This window comes from Agelaius tricolor, unplaced genomic scaffold (genome assembly GCF_023055355.1).
Source record: "Agelaius tricolor isolate 1412-34295 unplaced genomic scaffold, bAgeTri1.0.p SCAF_4, whole genome shotgun sequence".
NCBI classification, from domain to species: Eukaryota; Metazoa; Chordata; class Aves; order Passeriformes; family Icteridae; genus Agelaius; species Agelaius tricolor.
In genome coordinates, this window is record NW_027269264.1 from 20,775,744 (window position 1) to 20,787,391 (window position 11,648).

Genomic DNA, 11,648 nt, shown 5'->3' on the forward strand with positions numbered 1-11,648 from the left:
TGATTTATGCAGCTACTGCTAGTGATGAGAGTTTGATGCTCAAAATCAAAATAGTAATTGAAAAGCCCTCCTTTTCTTTAAAGTTTCTTTTTTTCATGAATTTATTATGAGCCAAGTGGATATTATAGTAGAAGGTGAACGTGCATAAAGAGAGATTTTTGTTAACACACTGAGGTAATAGTGCTAATACTGTACCTTGGACATCATGGTGGGGAAAGAGGAACATCCTAAAGTAGGGTAATAGACTAAGGTTTAGTAGGATGGTCGTGAGGTGAAATGATGTTACAAATACATTAATAAAATGTTACATAGTCTGCATAAAGAAAGATCCACGTTCAAATGTAGTATTTTGAATGGGCCTGAAGAAGAAAGGGTAGGGAAGAGGAGATGACTGTTATGTATAGAAGTTTTGGAGAATTTATCGTGTTATTGCTAATAAGGAGTAAGAAGCCCCGAAATAATATCAAGAAGTTAGCTGAGAGACAGATTGAAAATAATGGGAGAATGCAGAAAGAAAGCTGTCTGTCTTCAGTAATGTTGGCACAGCCAGGAGGTAAGAGTAATGTGGAAATAAGGTGAATATTCAGCTCTGGAAATTATTTTTTTTCCCATCTCCAGAAGATGGAGATGAAAGCTATCATCCCCATATTCTTGGTGTTCCTGAGAGTGCACCTCAAACACTGTGTCTGGGTTTCAGACCACTCCTCTCTCAAGTTCAGGAAGGATGTTGGGAAACTTGAGGGGCTAGTAGAAGTCTGCCAGAATGGCTAGAGTTGTGACCAACAAGGAAAAGATGAGGGAGCTGAACTTTAGTCCAACTGAAAAGTGAATCTAATCCACCCTATACCATGGAAAGAGAACTTTTGTAAAGCCTACAGGGTACAACTTTTCTCAGTAGTGTAAGAAGTTATGACGAGCTACAGCAGGCATGGACTGTGGCCGCTAAGTTCAGACTGAGCATTAGGAAGAACTTTGCCAGGAGGTGAAGAAGGTAGTGCAGGTCTGAGACAAGTTTCCCAAAGAAACCCTGTCACATCCATTTTTTGAGGTTTCCAAGGCTTGGCTAGCAAGAGATACAGGTGATTTTTTTTGTCTTGGCTGGAACACAGCCTCTGGAAAACGCTGGAAGTAGATGATCTCTGGAGGTCCCATTAAATAAATTTCTATTATTCTGTGATTTTAATGTTGACCTGATGATGGGAAATCCAAGAGGTTCCTTAGGCAGATGTAGAATGAGGTCAGGCTGAAGTATACATACAGCATATTTCAATGGAGGCAGTGATGCTTGGGGTTTCAGGAGAGAAGGTAACTGTTACACATCCCCACAAGGCCAGAGAGGATGGGAACAGTTGAAAAGGGGTCAAAGGGGAAGTTTAGGAGGAGAATAGAGACCAAACATAGAATTTAGTCCAGGACTTGATGACAAGAGGAACAGAGGAAGTATAATACAAGCGATATTGTGAAATACAAGGGAAAATAGTGAGGAAAAGGAAAGTGTCCACTTAGGAGTAACACTTATCAATTGGAAAATAGGCAGTTTAATTGGAAAGGGAAAGACAATAATAGGAAAAAATTTGGACAAAACTGGGAGTTCAGAAGGGACATCTCTTTCCTTTGCAAGAGAGAAATGCTTGTTTATAAACATGTTCTTGGCCACAGTATCTTGCTGCCTGGAAACAATAGAAATAAAATACAACTGAACCTTCTCCCTTATATGTATGTCTACATGCAAATATAAACAATGCAGACACAGTTTGTATTTTTAACTATCTGAGAGATTACAATGCTCTGTGTAGTCACAAAACACACATCCTCATGTAAATAAACATAGCTTGCTAGATGTTCTCTAGTAATGCAAAAGCAAGACACATCTGTTTATAATGTATTATACTAAAATAATGCAATCAATTATAGCATATATGAGAGTGTAAATCTGGCTTCTACTAGTTTTAATTGTTTAAAAAATGAAGGAAATTAGGTGATTTAAACAGAGTAAATGCATGCACTGCAAGTTTCCAGTCATCCACTGATGATGAGTTCTAATTCAAACAGTGGTAGTAGTTGTAGTAGTAGCTGAAGTGGTAGTAGCTGAAGAAGTACTGCATTCTGACATATTGCATCACTACAAAGAGGAAATCAGGGAAGAATGTCAGGAGGCCTGCATGGATGAACAAGGAGCCTGTGGACAAATTTAAAACACAAACAGGTAGATTACAGAGCATGGAAACAGGGAAAGGTAGCCTGGGAGCAATACAAAGAAATTTTCCCAACAGCCAGGAAGATGGTTAGGAAAGCTAAAGCACCGGCAGTTGTAAATCTGGCCAGGGACATCAAGGGTAACAAAAAAAGCTTCCCTAGGTAAATTGGCAATAAAAGAAAGACCAGGCAAAATGTGGCTCCTTTCAGGAGGGATATGGAAGACCTGGTTATGCAAAACACGGAGAAGACCAATGTACTCAATGACTTTTTAGCTTCCATCTTTGCCAGCAAGTGCTCCAGCCAAACCTGAGATGCAGAAGGGGAGAGCAGAGATTGGGAAAATGAAGAACTGCCCTATGCAGGAGAAGATCAGACTGAAGAACATCTAAGGAACCTGGGTCCTGATAAAATGAATCTGAGGGTCGTGAGGGGACTGGCTGAGAAAGTGGCTAAACTACTGCCCATTATATTTGAGAAATCATGTCAGTCTGGTGAAGTGCCCACTGACTGGAAAAGGGGAGATATAAGCCCCATTTTTAAAAAGGGAAATAAGGAAGATCCAGGGAACTAGAGGCCAGTCAGTCACACCTCAGTGCCTGGCAATATCATGAGTTTCCTCCTGTGCTAAGAGAAACCATACTAAGAGATATGGAAAATAGTCAGGTGATTGGTGGCAACCAAAGTGGCTGCATTAAGGGCAATCATACCTGACTAACTTGGTGGCCTTCTACGATGAGATTATATCGTAGAGCCAGTGGTGGACAAGGGAAGGGCAACAAGTGTTATATACCTGGACTTGTGGAAAGCACTGAACAACATCCTTGTCCATACAACATCCTTGTCTCTAAAATGGAGAGATACTGGTTTGATAGATAGAGGGTTCAGTAGACAGAGAATTGGCTGGATGGTCACACTCAAATAATTGTGGTCAATGGCTCAATGTTCAAGTGGATACCAGTGATGAGTGGTGTCCTCAGGGGTCAGTATTGGGACTGGGACTGCTCCACATCTCTGTTGGTGACATGGACAGTGGGGTTGAGTGCACTCTCAGCAAGTTTCCTAATGACACCAAGCTGAGTGGTGCAGTCAATACACTCAAGGGAAAGGCTGTCATCCAGAGGGACCCTGACAGACTTGAGGGGTGGGCCCATGCAAACCTCATGAGGTTCAGAAAGGCCAAGTGCAGGGTCCTTCACCTGGCTCAGAGCAGTCCCAAGTACAAATAGGCTGTTGGAGGAATGGATTGAGTAGCCCAGGGATGACTTTGGGGTGTTGGCGGATGAAAAGCTCAATATGACCCAGCTGTGTGCAGTTACAGCCCAGAAAACCAACCATGTCCTGAACTGCATCCGAAAAGTTGTGAGCAGCAGGTCAGGAGAGGTGACTCTGCCCCTCTACTCTGCTCTTCTGAGACCCTGCCAGGAATACTTCTACCTGGGGTCCTGCATCCAGGTTTGGGATCCCAAGCATAAAAAAGATGTTGACCTGTTGGAAGGAGTCCAGAGGAGGCCACTAAGCTGATCAGAGGGCTGAAGCACTTCTTCTATGAAGACAGGCTGAGAGTCAGTGTTGTTCAGCCTGGAGAAGAGAAGGCCCTGAGGAGACCTTTTAGCAGCCTTTCATTATTCCCTTTCAGGAAAGGGGAATTTCAAGAGAGCTAGAGAGGGACTTTTCACAAGAGCATGTCATGATAGGACAAGGGGGAGTGGCTTTAAGGAAAGGATGGGAGGTTTATATTAGTTATTAGAAAGAAATTCTTACTGTAAGGATAGTGAGGCAGTGGAACAGGTTGTCCAGAGAGATAGTGGACTGCCCAGCCTTGGAGGCATTCAAGACCTTGATGAGGCTTTGAGTGTTATGGTCCAGTGGAAAGTTCCCTGCCCATGGCAGGGTGTTAGAACTGGATGATTAAGGTTCCTTCCAACCCAAACCATTCTGTGATTCTATAGGTATTCACAATACACTCTTCATTGTGTAGTGATGATCTTCATGTTATCTCTTTTCAGGAGTTACTGTATCCTTCTAAATCCATTCAAGCATTTTTGATGTCATATAAAAATATCTTATAGCAGGAAGTAAAGCAGCAGTCCACAGAAACTCTTATGGCTATCTTATTTTTCATATTAGTGTATTCAGGTGTATACCACATGTTTGCAAATTAGTCTATAGGACTAGGCAAAGTTGAGTATAAACAGATGTCTTTGTCTGTCCATATCAGGAATTGAGGCCATGGAAGAAACTTCAATACAAGAGTGTGGATTTTATAGAAAGAACTGAAAGAATATATGTGCAAATAATTTGTCCAAAACATCTCACTTTTCTCCGATGTAAAGTCTTGTTTGCATAGTTCCAAATTTTTGACTCCTGTTAGAGGTAGTTGAGTTTTCAGTAGTGTAACTGTTGTCAGAATTCAGCTTTTGGCTTTCTTTCTATACTTAGAGAGAAAGATTACTCAGTTAGTTAAATGAAGCATATGTGAATCAACAGGCAGCTAAGTAGGTTTGGCCTGGTGTAGCTAAACATTGGCTAAAACCTACTGCAGTGAGCTAAAACCTACTGAAGTGAGCAAAGATGGGTGCCTGGATGTGTTCATATAGGATATATATAAATATATCCTCCCCATTCTAGCAATACCTATTATGCAAAAGGTATTGCTAGAATGGGGAGGATATATTTATAAAAGGAGTGGATAAGAATGATATATGAAATCTGAGAAACTGTGAAATCTTTTCTCTTTTGGGCTGTTCAAAACTTGGGTGGTTCAGTTTTTGGCAATATTAGGCTAAATCTTAGAACATACCTACTGCATGCACATCCTGAATATAGTCCCTCCCATTATATTCAGACATAATTCTGCCTCGTTTCAGATCTCATTGGGAGCACTTTAGTCAGAATATTGTTTGGATTTCTCACTTCTGTGCGCAGTAAGCAAGGAAAAAAGCTGTAGCAACCAAGCTCTTCCTCTGTATTAAGAAACATCCTGTCCCACAAGCTAGCTGAAGTCATGATATCCATGGGAACAAATTTTATTTTCTCAATTAATGTTATAGGGAAAATTTGTTACACTTAAGAGACCTAGTGAAAGTATTGTTGGTGATGCTCTCTCAGTCCAGATTTTAAGCCCAGCATTGTCTTAATACTCCACTGTGTGAATCAAGGGAGATGGTTACTCACTGTTACCTCTGACTCAGTAGATGCTCTTGTTTTGCAGTAGGGATAACTGAGGAAGAAACTGTTCCTAACCCTGTCCTGATTCTACTCAGGTCCTACCCTCATCCTGGGGTATAGAAATGCTTTAACACCTTCTTTTCTGTTGTGTTCCAGAATGCTACATCAGTACTGTGCTGCTGTTTGGAAAATATTTGAGCCTGAATCTGTTTTACCCTTGCAGTCCTTCTGGGTAAGAAGACTAAGACAGGGTGCAAAAAGCTGGTTAAATTACCTCCATTCTGTCTGGAGAGTCTTCTGCCCATTCTGGCAGTTCTAAATATCATGTTTGCTGCCATAATGGGCAGGGACCCTGTCAAAGACTTTTGCCAGCAGATCTTCTTTTAAAAAAAAGGTAATAACTGTAGTAAATAAGATAGAGCCTTTTGAAATGGTACAAATATATCCTTGACTCGTTGTAGTCTGCAGGAATCATGTAATTTCCATTTGCTTGGACTGGTTTAGTGATTCTTTAGTCAGCAAGCTTTATGGCAAAATATTTCTGCAAACAGTCAGAGCTGCTTAATATTTTATGTTGTCTGTTTTGGGAGGAATAGTGTGGAGAAGAGATAAAAATGTCTGATGACAATAAGCTAAGTGTAAACATTATTTTGGAAATATTTCCCTAACTGTTTATATCTTTTATGAGTTTCAATATTTAGTTAAAAGGAATGCATAAATACTGACAAAATTACTATGAATGTATCAAGAGGCAAGGTCAGGGGGAAAAAAACCATTAAAATGAAAAGTATTTTCTGCATGATAGTATTATAAATTGTTTACTGTGGAAGATAACATATAAGTAGCCCTAGGCCAGCAAGACAATCTAATGTCTTCTGTCATAAAAAACCTCCCATTATTTTAGATTCATTAAACTGAAGACATAAATCCTAAGAGCAATATGTCACTTCAAAACAAATTTAATCTTTAAAACAATGGCATTTTTATTAAAAATTGCATTTTTCTTTTTTGAGTTTCCTTAAATAACTCTGAGGATATACATATCTTCAAAGAAGACCATTTAATATCCCACAGGGATGAGACTTTAAGCATGAAGACCTTTAGGAAATTCTGATCTAGATGAGTGATATTTTTGTTTTATTAGATTTTTTTTTTTCATTTCATGTAACTACCTATATTTAACAATAGCTAAATACTCACAGTGAAGAAAAAGTGATGAATTGTAGATATATACCAGCCAGGCTTCCTTTTCTCCTGAGATTTCTATTCTTCTATTTGTTTCAGATTTGCTTGAGAAAAAGAATGTGAAAGACACGGTTTCAGCAACACACTGCCACTTTAAGAGGATACAACATGCCTATTAATAATTGTATTACTCCTCTATTATTGTTAAGAATAATGAAGGAATGGGAGCGTTGGCCCCCAAGCTGAATTTATCCTGAAATGTTTTCAATTAACTCTTGGCACCGGCAGGAAAGCATCAAACCTTTCCCATGCTGAAATATGGAAAATCTGCAGGGAACATCCCAGCAGGAGTGGAATTTCATTAAAACAAGCACATCATAATTCAACGACTTCTGCACCCTCTTTAAGCCTTTCTATTGATAAGGAGTCTGAGGTGATTTTTATGGATTTGCAAAGAGAAATGATTTCATAAGATCTTTTCAAAGAGTTTGTTTTGGCTGAGGCATTTGAGTTATTATCTGCTCCCTGATGAAAAAAGAGTAAGACATTTGGCACAACTGTGACTATTAAATAAGAGGCAGAACTGAAGAAATTTTGTGCAAAATTTTATCCCTCAGACAGAGTTCTGTAATCTCTGTAGGAAATGACTCCACAACTATTTTCCCAGATCTTTTAAAGAAAGTATTGCCATTAAAACCTTCACTTTTGAACAACTACATGTGGAGACTAAAGCAAGCTTGGGGTTAATTACACATTCAAATACAGATATTTTAATATTAAATACACCCATGCATTTAGTAGTGATATATTACATAGAAGTGCATATTGGTTTAATAATATGCATATCTGTTTGCCTATTCATGGGTTGTCCTGAAATGTTTGGCTATCATATATGCAAATAAATTAACATATGTGCGGGTTGTAGGGTATTATTAAACACTGCTGAAGGCCTAATACTTTTTTTGCTAAGTCTTGCATGACTCTTTATATATAACTCTCTACCCCTTGCAAAATAATTTTTCTTGTCAGGATATAGCCAGGGTGTAGAGACAGGAATTGTTGCTCGTTACAGAATATTAGAATTTATATTTATCAACAGTTATGGTAATGAAGTATTTTTGCTAATCCCCAATAAAGGCTCAGGCTGGCTCTATTTAACATATAAGATTAAATATCTGTGTCAGTCGTAGTTTCTCTGTTTTGAAGTGGTATTGAAAATATACAAGGAATATCTTGCCTTATTTTCTACCCAATGTTCAAAAAAATCACTTGCATATTTACTGCTGTTCCCTCTGTGGCACCATCACTCCTGAGGCAGGAAGAGCGCCATGGAGGGTTAGGAAAGCAAGCTGCTGAGGCAGGCACCACACAAAGACAAGTTGTGTGGAAGATGCTAAGAAGCAGATGGTACTTTGGGTGTGCTTTCTATTGGTAGAGGAAGCTCTTTTTTCCCATCCTTGTTCCATCCTCCTAAGAGACCCCCAGATTAAGCATCTCAATGCTGCCTTGAGTACACAGCCTCTCCTTCTGAGACTAGAGTGGTACATGCTAAGTGATGCCCCAGTTTGACACATTAACAAGTAGTTACTAGATTCACATGGTTATCCTTTAGCGAACTTGGATGACAAGAGTTCTTTCCAGCCAGGCCAAGACTGGAAAACTCATATAAAATCAGCCCATGTGATTTGAATCTAGACTGTCACAACTTCAATGCATGTCTATTTTTCAACATGAGCAGGAGGATTTAACAGACTTAACAGATGTATACACACATTCTCACAACAATCTGCTTTTTGGGGTTTTTTTTAGCAAGAAAGTTTTATTCTGAGATTTCAGTAGAATGATACTCATGTGTCACTTACAGTTTTTCTGTCACGTATATGACAGATGAAGAAACAATGTAGAAGTTAGAGTACTAAGGGTTCTATTTTTCTGGAAGCACACTGGGATTTTTCTGCCTCCAGTTAGCCGTGTTACACCTACATCTTTCATGTCCTTGATAGCCTGCAGCAAGGAGTTCCACTACTTAACTGCACAGTTTTGAGAGGTTTTCCTCTTCTTTGGCTGGACTTTGCCACCTGACCTCTCCCTTGCCTCACAGTGATTTTATGGCACTTTTCCACATCCCTTTTCAAGTTTCAAGTTTTCTTTTTCCATGGAACCATTCCATCAGTTTGATCTTTCTTCCTGCTCTTTTCTCTACTACACAGAGTTTTATTATAATGTGGTGGAGATAGGAAAAGCAGAACCACAGGACAACACTCTTTCTCCTTTATTTAGATGGCTTCTAAGTACAAGACTATGGAGACGGATGATGATTCAGAGGATGATTCAGAGAATTAGTCATGAAAGATGTTTTTAGCTTGGGCTATCTGAAAATTGATGACCAAAAATGGCTACTAGTGCTGTTAATGCAGTGACTTGGATGTCTCAGTTGAGTTTGCAGTGAATGAGTCTAGTTGAGGATAGGAATCTAATGAGGATTAGATTTTACATTTCTGTCAAAGTTTGTTGCAGGATGGAGCAGGCCCTTCAGTCTTTCTTTTTGATGTCATTAAAAGATTGATAACATGTTGTGACCTATACAGACATGGAAATTTAAATTCAGTGGTTTTTGTCATACTTTTGATGCCCAGTAATGGGAAGATTTACCAAGGAAGGATTTCACTACACAATTTCAAGTTTATACTAATTTCCATTATTCTTAACCATTATAGACCAGGATTTCTGCTGCCTTGGTAGTCTTGCCATAATCCATTCAATGAGCATGACAGACATAAGAAGAGAAAGAAATGTTGAGACTTTTAGACTCCTTTTAGACTACTGATCTTTCTACTTAAATACAAAATCTTGCATTTTGTGGTTTTTTTTTTCTCTGAGTGTTACAGTACTCTGCATTCTACAAAAAATTCTTGTGTTTTCTGTTTCTTCTCCTTGTGATTGCCCACCATAAGAAGAGTTTAAAGCAGTCCTGTAGTGTGCAGGACATCCCCAGAACTTATCCAATTATCATGAAGTTAGTGTTATTTTTAGCCTTATTAAGGTAGCGCCTTATGACATAAGAGCAACAATATTCAAAAGGCTTTTCCTGTGAAACCAGAAATACCTTTTATACCAAATTACTCAGGTCTAGAACACCTGATCTAGCCTACTGATAAAATATTTCTGATGAATAAAGCTTTTTAAAATTAGGATATTCATTTTTGCACGTAATTGTAAAAAAACTTTTCAAAATGGGGATGGGGACAGCAAAGTAAATACTGACAGCAAAGACAATAGTGTTAAACAATATTAAGATAATAATTATCTTGAGTTTTATTCTCGAGAAAATCAGATGTTCACAGTTTTCATTGACACCAGTTGCTGTTAGAACCTCAACCTCAGATCTCAGTGGCTTATGAATTACAATTTCACCTGAGATAATTCACTATTCTGCCTTGTCTTCCCCCAGAATTACTAGAAACACAAGAAGAAAATCCTCTTTTTTTAGTTATCTTAAACAGATTTTGAGGTGCAACGATAAGAATGCCCAAAAGCATTTTTCCTTTTTTATTTTCCTTGATTACAAATTGTTCCTTTAAAAGGTCGTATACAATTAGTATTTGTTTTGTGTATCAGTAGATAAAGGACAAGAACACGAGCCAGAATAGGAAAATACTGTTTGAAACAGTAGTTGAATCAATTAGATTTTTACATGACTGTAGTTTAATCCTCTTAAAATTTAACCAAGTTGGATGAAGCAATTTCAGGGAGAACCTTTAGCAATTATTTCTAAAATGTTATAAAGAGTAGATGAAACTTTAGAAACCAAACCAAGACAAACTCATTGTGAAAATGGTGAAGAAAAGAGGGCAAGGGCCAAGGCAGGGCAGGAAAAAGAGTGAAAAGGATAAGGAAGGGAAGAGAAGGGGACTAGTGAATTGAAGTAGTAAGAATTTTCAAAAACATTAAAATGTTGTTTCAAGGAAAAAGGAAATAAGTTATTTCCTGTATTTAGAATTAAATGGATATCTACTCAGGAGTAAATTTTCACTCACTGACAATTTGTAAGAACATCTGACAAGATGTATCTGGTCTGGACTAGTGTTGTGGCTTAACCCTGTAAGCACTCAGCCGCAAACAGTCCATTGCTCGCTCCCCACCAGGTGATGAGGAGGAGAATCAGAGGGCAAAAGTGAGAAAACCCATGGTTTGAGATAAGGACAAGTTAGCAGTTCAATAGGTAAAGCAAAAGGAGGACTTCCTTTCTTAATTCCTGTCAGCAGGCAGGCATTCAGCCACCTCCAGAACAGCTGGCCTTCATCTTGCATCATATATATTTGAAAAGACAAGCACCATAACCATGAGTGTCACTCCCTTTTATTCAGTTTTTATTGCTGAGCATGATGTCTTGTGCCATGGGATATCCCCCTGGTCAGCTGGGGTCAGCTGTGTCACCTTACAGTCTCCTGTCTACCCCCAGATTACTTCAACAGAGGGGCAGTTTGAGAAAGAGAGGAAGTCTTGACACTGGCAGAACCATCTTGAACAGTGTGTTTTCAAAACTGTTTTGGTCACAATTCCAAAACCCAGCACACCATATGAGACCCTATGAGGAAAATTAGCTCCCTTCCAGTCAAACCCAGGACAGCGAGTCTTAGAGGACAGGACGAGATTATTCTGAGGCACTCTGGAAAACTCAAGACTTGCCCAAGATAAGTGCTCACATGAGGAGAAACAGCTGAAATCAGAACTGTAAATTTAAATACATTATTAACACCGCAGCATATTTCTCCATCCTTTGCCATCTTACCTTGCACAGGTTCTGTTACTGAATTTAGCTGCACACAGTGCACTTTTTTGTATTGTTTGTTTGCTGTTCTTTTTCCTTTATAAGTCATGTTTAATAGCTGACATATTTAAAACACAATCTAGATGTCAGTCATCTCAATAAATATGCCTAAATTATTTGAGATTTTCTCAACAGGCTGAGTGTAAGTAAGAGTTACATCCCTTGTCTGTAGTTTTCTGTCTTTGTCTTTTGGAGAACTTAGCGGGAGACATCCTTCCTTTTTTCATTGTCTTCTTGCATGTATTTATACATGTATAGACACTCC